The 9,122-nt window shown below is 43.5% G+C and overlaps 1 long non-coding RNA gene across 1 annotated transcript; it reads left to right on the plus strand.

Annotated features, from left to right (window-relative positions):
- Positions 1 to 402: 402 nt before the first annotated feature.
- Positions 403 to 6,582, plus strand: LOC132302223 (uncharacterized). Its single transcript, XR_009480778.1, has 2 exons — positions 403 to 558; positions 6,347 to 6,582. It is a non-coding gene; the product is annotated as an uncharacterized LOC132302223 (long non-coding RNA).
- The last annotated feature ends 2,540 nt before the right edge of the window (positions 6,583 to 9,122 follow it).

Below are 9,122 nucleotides of genomic sequence, written 5' to 3' on the forward strand. Positions count from 1 at the left end.
ACGCTGCTCTACAACAGTATCAGTTGACTGTGGACATCAGACAGGCTCGTGGTGAGAAGCGAGGAGATAAAGACTCTACTAATCAGTCAGCTGAAAAGGGGAATGGCAATGGTCACTGGCAGAATGACAAAGGCAAGTTTCAAGGGCAACAGCCTTGGAAGAAACACAAGGGTGGTTCAGGTGCTCATCGGAATGGGGCACCTATTCAGAGGCAACAGAATGGGGGACCACAGGCAGGACAGGGTCAGCCACAGGCTAACCGACAGAGGAGGCCATTTGGTACTTTCCAGGGTAGTTGTTACACTTGTGGAGAGTATGGTCATACCACCAGGCAGTGTCCTAAAGCAGGACAGGGACAGGGACAGGGACAGTATGTGCAGCAGGGACAGAGGGGGCCAGTGCCTCTACCAGCTCCACAGGTTCCACGGATTCAGGGACAGACACATCTGGCTTTACCGGCACCGCCGCAGACTCAGGGACAGGCGCCACAGCAGTTGCATTATGGCAGGGTGTATAACCCCAAGCCACAGGATGTTCAGGCACCTCAGACTATTGAGGGTAAGTTTCCTATTCATGGTTTACATGGACGTGTTTTATTTGATACGGGTGCTACACACTCATTTGTAGCTAGGACTTTTGTTGCTTTATCTGGGATGAGGACGAGGGTATGTACTAGACCTCAGGGTATTTCTACACCATTGGGTGATACAGCTATTATACATGAGAGTGATGGGCCTGTGACACTAGATATTGGCAGACTCAGATTTCTAGCCAATCTATTGGTCCTGGACATGCACACTTATGACGTGATACTTGGGATGGATTGGTTGTCTCACTACCATGCCCAAGTTGATTGTTTTGATAGATCTATTATTTTTACCATACCTGGTCAGGATATGTACGTAGTAGTTATGCCACGTTCTAAAGGAGGCGGTAGCACCTATTTGTTCCATGTGGAGGAGGAAAAGGATGAGGGGATTACTGTGTCATTGGATAACATACCAATTGTACAGGATTTCCCGGATGTATTTCAGGAGATTCCAGGGTTGCCACCTAGTCGCGAGGTCGATTTTGTGATAGACCTAGCTCCAGGCATTGCGCCTATTGCTAGGGCACCCTATAGGATGGCACCGGTGGAGATGAGAGAGCTGAGGGATCAGATTCAGCAGTTACTCAGCCAGGGTTTTATTCGTAGGAGTACATCACCTTGGGGAGCATCGGTTCTGTTTGTGAAGAAGAAGGATGGTTCGCTTCGTCTATGTATAGATTACAGGGAGTTGGACAAGGTTACGATTCGTAACAAGTATCCTTTGCCCAGGATTGATGACTTGTTTGATCAGTTAAGGGGAGCCACATACTTCTCCAAGATTGATCTGCGTTCTGGGTATCATCAGCTGAGGGTTAGGGAGCAGGATGTTCCTAAGACAGCGTTTCTCACGAGATATGGTTCTTATGAGTTTCGTGTTATGCCGTTTGGGACGACTAATGCACCTGCAGTGTTCATGGATTTAATGAATAGAGTCTTCCGGGCTTATTTGGATCAATTTGTTATTGTCTTTATTGATGACATCTTGATCTATTCTCGGTCGGAGGACGATCATGCTAGACATCTTCGCATAGTCTTGCAGACGCTTCGTGAACACCAGTTGTATGCCAAGTTCGAGAAGTGTGAATTTTGGCAGCGGGAGGTGAAATTTCTGGGTCACGTGGTGTCAGAAAAGGGGATCGCAGTGGATCCGGCCAAGGTTTCGGCGGTGGTTGAGTGGGGACAGCCTACATCACCTACAGAGATTCGGAGTTTTCTCGGTCTGGCAGGATATTACAGGAGATTCATCCAGGGGTTCTCCAAGATAGCAGGACCACTCACTCATCTGACCAAGAAGGGTGTACAGTTCGTGTGGGATGAGCACTGTCAGCGGGCTTTTGATGAGCTGAAAAGGAAGTTGACTTCTGCACCGGTTCTGGCTACTCCGCAAAGCGGGATAGAGTATCTTGTTTACACGGATGCATCGTTGCAGGGTCTTGGATGTGTATTGATGCAGGAGGAGCGACCAATTTCTTATGGATCTCGAAAACTTAAGCCTCATGAGCTTAATTATCCGACACATGATTTGGAATTGGCAGCAGTGGTCTTTGCCTTGCGTATTTGGAGGCATTATCTGTTGGGTGAGTCTTTCAGATTATTCAGTGATCACAAGAGTCTGCAGTACTTGTTCACTCAGCGGGAGCTGAATATGAGACAGCGCAGATGGTTGGAGTTTGTAAAAGACTATCATTTCTCTATACAGTACCATCCAGGGAAAGCGAATGTGGTGGCGGATGCACTCAGTCGCCGACCCGTTGGTAGTCTTTCTGCTCTATTCACTACTGAGTGGAATACTTTGAAGAATGTAGATGAGTTGTCAGATGCTTTTATGGCTTGCATGGTGGTTACACCTTCCATCATTCGCAAGGTTTTACAAGCACAACTCACTGATCAGCAATGTGTCGACAAGGTCACAGAGATAGCTTCCGGAGAGGTTCCATTCTACCATGTTGGGGCTGATGGAGGTTTAAGGTACAAGGGACGGTTAGTGGTACCTTCTGCTGATAATTTGAGGAAGGATGTGATGACTGAGACTCATCACTCTGAGTTCTCTATTCATCCAGGAGGCGATAAGATGTATCAAGATATGAAGCGGCAATTTTGGTGGGCAGGTATGAAGAGGGACATTGCTCTTTTTGTTTCTCAGTGTAGTACTTGTCAGATGGTTAAGATTGATCATCAGAGGCCGCCAGGAGCTCTACAGTCACTACCAATTCCGGAGTGGAAATGGGAGAGCATATCTATGGATTTTGTGGAAGGGTTGCCAAATTCTTTCAAGGGGCATAATTCCATATGGGTCGTTGTGGATAGGTTGACCAAGTCAGCTCATTTCTTGCCTATTTGCACTGACTACACTTCGGAGCAGTTGGCGAGGCTTTACATTTCAGAGATTGTGAAGCTACATGGCATTCCATTGTCTATTATATCGGACAGGGATTCGAGCTTTGTATCTGGATTTTGGAAGAGTTTTCAGCAGGCTTTAGGTACGGAGTTACACCTTAGTACTGCTTATCATCCTCAGACTGACGGACAGACTGAGAGGGTGAATCAGATTATGGAAGATATGCTTCGGTCGTGTGTTCTGGATTTCAAGGGCCACTGGGAGGAATATTTGCCACTTGTGGAGTTTGCTTATAACAATAGTTTCCAGAAGACTATTGGGATGGCACCTTTTGAGGCGTTATACGGTCGACCGTGTCGATCACCTGTTTGTTGGATGGAGGTTGGAGAGAATCGATTCTTAGGTCCTGAGTTCATCAAGGATACCTCTGAAAAGATTGCTCTTATTCGAGATCGCATGCGTACTGCCCAAAGTAGGCAGAAGAGCTATGCTGATCGTCGCACTCGTGCTTTGGAGTTTCAAGTTGGGGATCAGGTTCTTCTTAAAGTATCTCCTATGAGGGGTGTTATGCGTTTTGGGAAGAAAGGGAAGTTGTCTCCGCGGTTTGTCGGTCCATTCATGATTACGGATCGCGTTGGAGCTGTCGCTTATCGGTTGGCACTTCCAGATACTTTGGATCGCGTTCACAACGTATTTCATGTTTCCATGTTGCGGAAATTTCTGCGAGATGAGGATCGATATCAGCATATCGATGTTGGGGAAATTGAGTTGCAACCGGATGCAACTTATTTAGAGCCACCGTGTCGTATTGTCGATCGACGAGATCAGATTCTTCGTAATAAGGTTATTCCTTTGGTTCGTGTTCAGTGGAGTCATCACAATGAGGCTGAGTCTACTTGGGAACGGGAAGATGTCATTCGCTCGCAATTTCCTGATATTTTGGAAGAAGGTAAGAGCGAATTCCGAGGACGGAATTCCTTTTGTTAGGGGGGAAGAATGTAATACCCCTAATTTTTGAAAGGATAGTCTCGGTAATTTGTTTAATTGTTTTCTGTTTATTAATTATTTTTGGTTCATTAATTTGTTTAATTGTTTTCTGTTCAGTGTTATTTGACATTAATTTGTTTAATTGTTTTCTGTTCAGTGTTATTTGAATTAATTAGTTAGTTTATATGTTTTCTTTGGGTTAATTAATTATTTGCATTCTCTACATTAATTGGAATTTTTATTTGTTTCTTTAATTGAATTAGTAGTTAACTTGGACTTTTTTTTTTGTTAAATTAGTAATTACATGTTTTATTTTGTTTGTGACTAGGTAAAAAAAAAAAGTGTGGTTAGGGTTTTAGTTCTGTTTAGGTTTAGGGTTATTTAAGGAGCCGACAAGGTTTATAACCTAGGTTGAGTTTATGGGCCTCGTTTCAGACTGTAGGTATAATTGGACTTAGGGTTTTGGTTGCCTATAAATATATAAGATAAGTCTGCTTAGGGAACAAAATAATACAACCAAAACACGTCTGTGGAATTAGAAACGAGGAACAGAGGAAGTTGCAGTAGGAGTCGCCGGCGAGTGTAGACGACAACGTATAGATTTTAACAAAAATCTCACAAGGCAAGTTCTAACCTTACTCTCTCCCTTATACTCGTGTTCTTTGCATACTCAATGGTTCCAGGATGAATTACAGGTTTAAAAATAAAAGACGTTGTCTGTGTCATGCCTAGAGTGTAACTGAAACTGATTTTGGGTTTAAAACTTGTAAACTGTTAAACTTTGAACTGTCCTATTTAATTCTTGGTTTAATCCATATTAGTAGCATAATAAGGACTGAGTTAAGGACTGGAATCTCCTAGGATTAATTGAAACTCTCTGAAAACCTCTACTGTGAAGTGTGGGAGGCGTAAACGGCGACCGGAGAGGAGAACACGAAGAAGAGGAGGGAGAGAGCCGGCTCCTATTGGATTGGAGCCGGCTCCCCTTGGACTGGAGGCGGCTCCAATGGTCTAGGAGCCGGCTCCAGGGCCATTGGAGGCGGCTCCAATATTCTGGAGCCGGCTCCCGGTTGTTTATGCGTGAGTTTTGATTCTGTGGGTTGTTTTTCCAAATTTTTTTCAGTGATTAGGCTTCCTTGTGATTGTTTTAATGTGTTTATTGGTGAATGAATACTGTAATGGGTGATTTAGGAGTGGTCTAGGGTAAACATAAATATGCAAAGACCAGATTATATAAAATTGGACACAAAGCGTTAACCATTAGGATTACATGGAGTTAATTACGAAGGTCTTGTAGACTGTGTAGATTTGGAGTTTCTAATTTCTTAATTATATTAGAAATTTTCTGTGAGAGCTTGTCCACTCGAATTATATGTTCATGACAATAGAAACTATGCTAAAAATTTATATTTCACTGAAAATTAGTTGATGATTAAATTTAACGGTTGGTGCGGCAAGTTGTTGGACAGGAAACGATAAGTATAATAGATTACTTACATTTATTCTGCATGCTATGGATGTGAGTGGGAAAATATCTATTTAGGCTCTGTTAATTCTATGGAAACTGGGAATAGGTTATCATTATAAAGAAAGCCCTGTATGATCAAATTATGGATTCTGAATTGGCTTACTTAAGCATGTTTGTTAATCTGTTCTAACATGTTTAGTTTGGACTGTTGGTATTGACATTTATATGGTCATTATTTTGTCAACTGTGCATGTAAATAAGCATGTTGATTATCTATTTCAAGATGCATAGTAAGGAGTAGTTGACATTGATATTTATATTTTCAATGTGAATCAATTATTGGTATTTTTAAGAATGGTTGCTAATGCATTCTATTATGTTTAGTATGGAATTGTTGATATTGTTGTTATAATTATCGATGCTTTATCAACTATTGGACGGATTGGATTGTATGTACCGGTATGGGACGGTGACATACTGGGTTGGATTAGCTCAAATTGCTAAGTCCTACCTATTTTGGAGTAAGGGCACGGGTTATAAACTACAATCCTCCTTATATATAAGTCGGTACGGTTGACTACGCCGAGTGACTTACTGGATTTCTGGTGGATGGATAGAAACGGAGTTTAGATATATTTTTATGTTACCGTGTCATGAGCTTGAGTCTCAGGGTCGACGGTTAGGGTGCGTATATGCAGTTGGATGTGTAGCTGACTGTGAAGGTTGAGGTATACCCTGTTTAGGTTTAGGTACTCATACCCACTCAGGTGCGTATTGTGTGATGCCTTCTATCCAGGTTGAGACCCCCTTCATGGCCTAGCGAGAGTCCAGTAGTGTGGATATATTTACGTACGGATTATTAGTTATTGTTGAACGATTTAGTATGTACATGCGTATCGAGTCTCTGCTTGGATTGTAGTAGGTTAGAACTTGTTCGTGGGCCTGACCCACCCCTATTTTTCAGGTGTACGTCAGTTCCAGGCTTGAGCTTGTTCGTGCAGAGCAGAGACGATCTTCCATTCTACCGAAGATGTAGGGTTTCTTTCCAGATCTTGGATTTGGGTTTTATCTTTTATTTTACTTTCATTTAGTGTGAGACTTTTATTAGGGGTCCACTAGAGATGGATTCCCGAGTTGTTCAAATTATGGATATTTGGTTTATCAAATTTAAGTATTTAATTATTTAAGGATTATCTTTTAGTTTCTTTTCAGCTTTAAACTTTCATTTCTTAAGTCATTTTGTATTCTGTGTTCGCTATAAAATATTAATTGTTTGATACTCCCTCGGGTTTGGGCCTGGGCCTGATCAACCCGTGTCTCGGATCCGAGGGGTATCACAGAAACTGCCCTAAAGATGTGGATATCAGGACTGGTGCTGGCCTTCTTCCAGGCGAAGTCTTGTTTACCCATCTTCAGTTGACTATCATTAGGTTCCCTTTGCATCCTTTCTTTAACTATGTTTTCAATAAACTAGGGATCTCCCCTCTGTAAGTAAATCCAAATTTTTTTAGGATCCTATCCGTTCTGCTACTACTGACTCGTGGCAGAGGTCTGGATCTTGATATCATAGATCTTCTTTTCTGTTACAAAGTTTGTAAGATCCACTTGAGGAACCATTCTACCACCTCTACCCGATTGAAAAGATGTCCATATGTAAAGACACAATCAAGTCTGAAAAGGGTTGGAGAAACAACATATAGGGGTTAGGGGGGCCTGGTCTTCTCCAGTTACAGAGGATTATCCAATCCCGAGCACCTTTGGCGTGTGTTTTGCGAAATTTGTGTTCTTCGCTTTTGTACTTTCTTGTGCTGTTCCTTAGGCATTCCTTGTAATGACTTGAGCTACAGGGTTTGCAGGGATAGGGATAATTACTTAAAGAAGTACGTTCTGAACAACGTTCCTTCTTGCTCAGACCTCCTTACCTCAGACAACCTTCTCGCAATTTCAGCCCTCGGCAACGCAATGAACCAGCTCCATATTCCTTCATTTGGCAAGAGGAAGAACCCTTCCCGAGTCACTGTTGCTATTGTTGTGGCAACTTCTTCTCCTGCCTCGGCCTCTTCTTCGACCACTATTTTTGACACCATTCCAAACGTAGTGGCTGTTGATCCTGCCGTTAGCGTTCCTTCTACCAATCCGAACGCATCTCCTCAGGTCAATACTACTTCTGTTGTTACTGCGGGTGCTCAGGATAAAAAGCGAGGCAAAAGGCCTCATCCCAGCAGTGCAGCCAATCTTGATGATGCATCTCTTACAAAGAGGATTCGAATCTCTGGGCCGGGTACACTCTTGCATCGCCCAGTCAGTTCTCCTGCCCCCTCTGGGCTGTTACAGCTACTGCTTCAGCTTCAGCTTCTGTTTTTGCTTCTGCCTCTGCAACAGCACCATGGACTCCTCGATTTGCCCGAACGGATGGGACATTCGTGAAGCCGAACGAGACTATGTTCAAGGATGGTCAGACCGCTATGGCATATTACAGGAGCATGTGGACTCCCAAGGACATTGAAATAGCCAAAGGTTTATCTCAGAAGGAGGTGTTCAGCCGCTTTCCCTTATCTGCCATGGAGGTAATTTTTATCTCCCAATCAGAAAATCTTCACATAATCTTTATGTTTAACCTCTTCTGACCATGCGATCGGTTTAACCAGTGTTCATGCATATCTCTGCAGACCCTGTTCGGTATGATGGCCATGCAAAAGCAGGTGGAAATAGGGAATGCCAAGGTTCGAAAGTTCTCTGACAGCCTCGAAGTGGCCCATAAAGAGAATAACATCCTCGCCACCAAAAACACGGAACTGTTTGTCCAGCTTGGCAAAGTTAAAAAAGAGAGAGACGCTCTGAAAAGGGAAACTGATTCTCTTCAGGATGAAAGGGATGCCCTTCAACTTGAGAAGAGTGTTTGGCAGACCGAGCGCAATTCGCTCAAGGATGAAAAAGCAGAACTCTAGCGCCTTCTGGCTGACGAGCAGTCCGCTCGGATGGCCTTCGAGAAGAGAGCCCTGGAGGAGTGTGGTGCTCTGCTCAACACCATCAGTAAGGTGAATGGTGGTATGTTGGCTCTTCACGCTCGGTTTTCAAGGGTTGGGGCTCTCAGGTATGCTCTCCGACCGTGCTCCTGCTGACGGACAGACCGGTTCTACTCTTGACGAAGTTGATAAGGATCTAGAAATTTATCCTCCAGGAGTCTATGTTGATCCAGACTCCACTCCTGCTGAACACATTTTTGATGAGTGTCAGGAGATTGCTTCCTCCAGGGTCACTACAGCTCCCTTTGTCGTTCAGCCTTTGGATGTTCTTCCTCTGTCCACTATGGTCCCTTCCTCAACCGCCACTGAGATTGGGCCCTAACAGAATGATTCAGTTATTCATCTCGACTCTCTACCTCATGAAGATGGGATGACCAATGAAAGTGAAGAGGCGAGTCAACACAATCAGGAGGCTGACAGAACAGAGGCAGCTAGCTAGGACTCTTCTGATACTTTGATTTCCTGCTTTTTTGTAGTTATGTTATCTGTATACTTTATCTTTTGTAACCTCAGAACATATCATGAATGAGATGACAAAAATATTGACTTTATCTGCGCATGGGTGGTAACAACTAGCTTCACATTTATCTACTTTACTGAAGTGTCTGGCGCTCGACTCATAGTGCCAGCTGCCACTTACTTTTTGTTTTTTGAGCAAGTGCTTGGCGTTCGGCTCATACCGACTGCCACTTACTTTGCTTAAGTGCATGGCAC

This window comes from Cornus florida, unplaced genomic scaffold (assembly GCF_030987335.1).
Source record: "Cornus florida cultivar Cherokee Brave unplaced genomic scaffold, ASM3098733v1 CherokeeBrave_3.0.0_Hap2_Chr04, whole genome shotgun sequence".
In the NCBI taxonomy this organism is placed as follows: Eukaryota; Viridiplantae; Streptophyta; class Magnoliopsida; order Cornales; family Cornaceae; genus Cornus; species Cornus florida.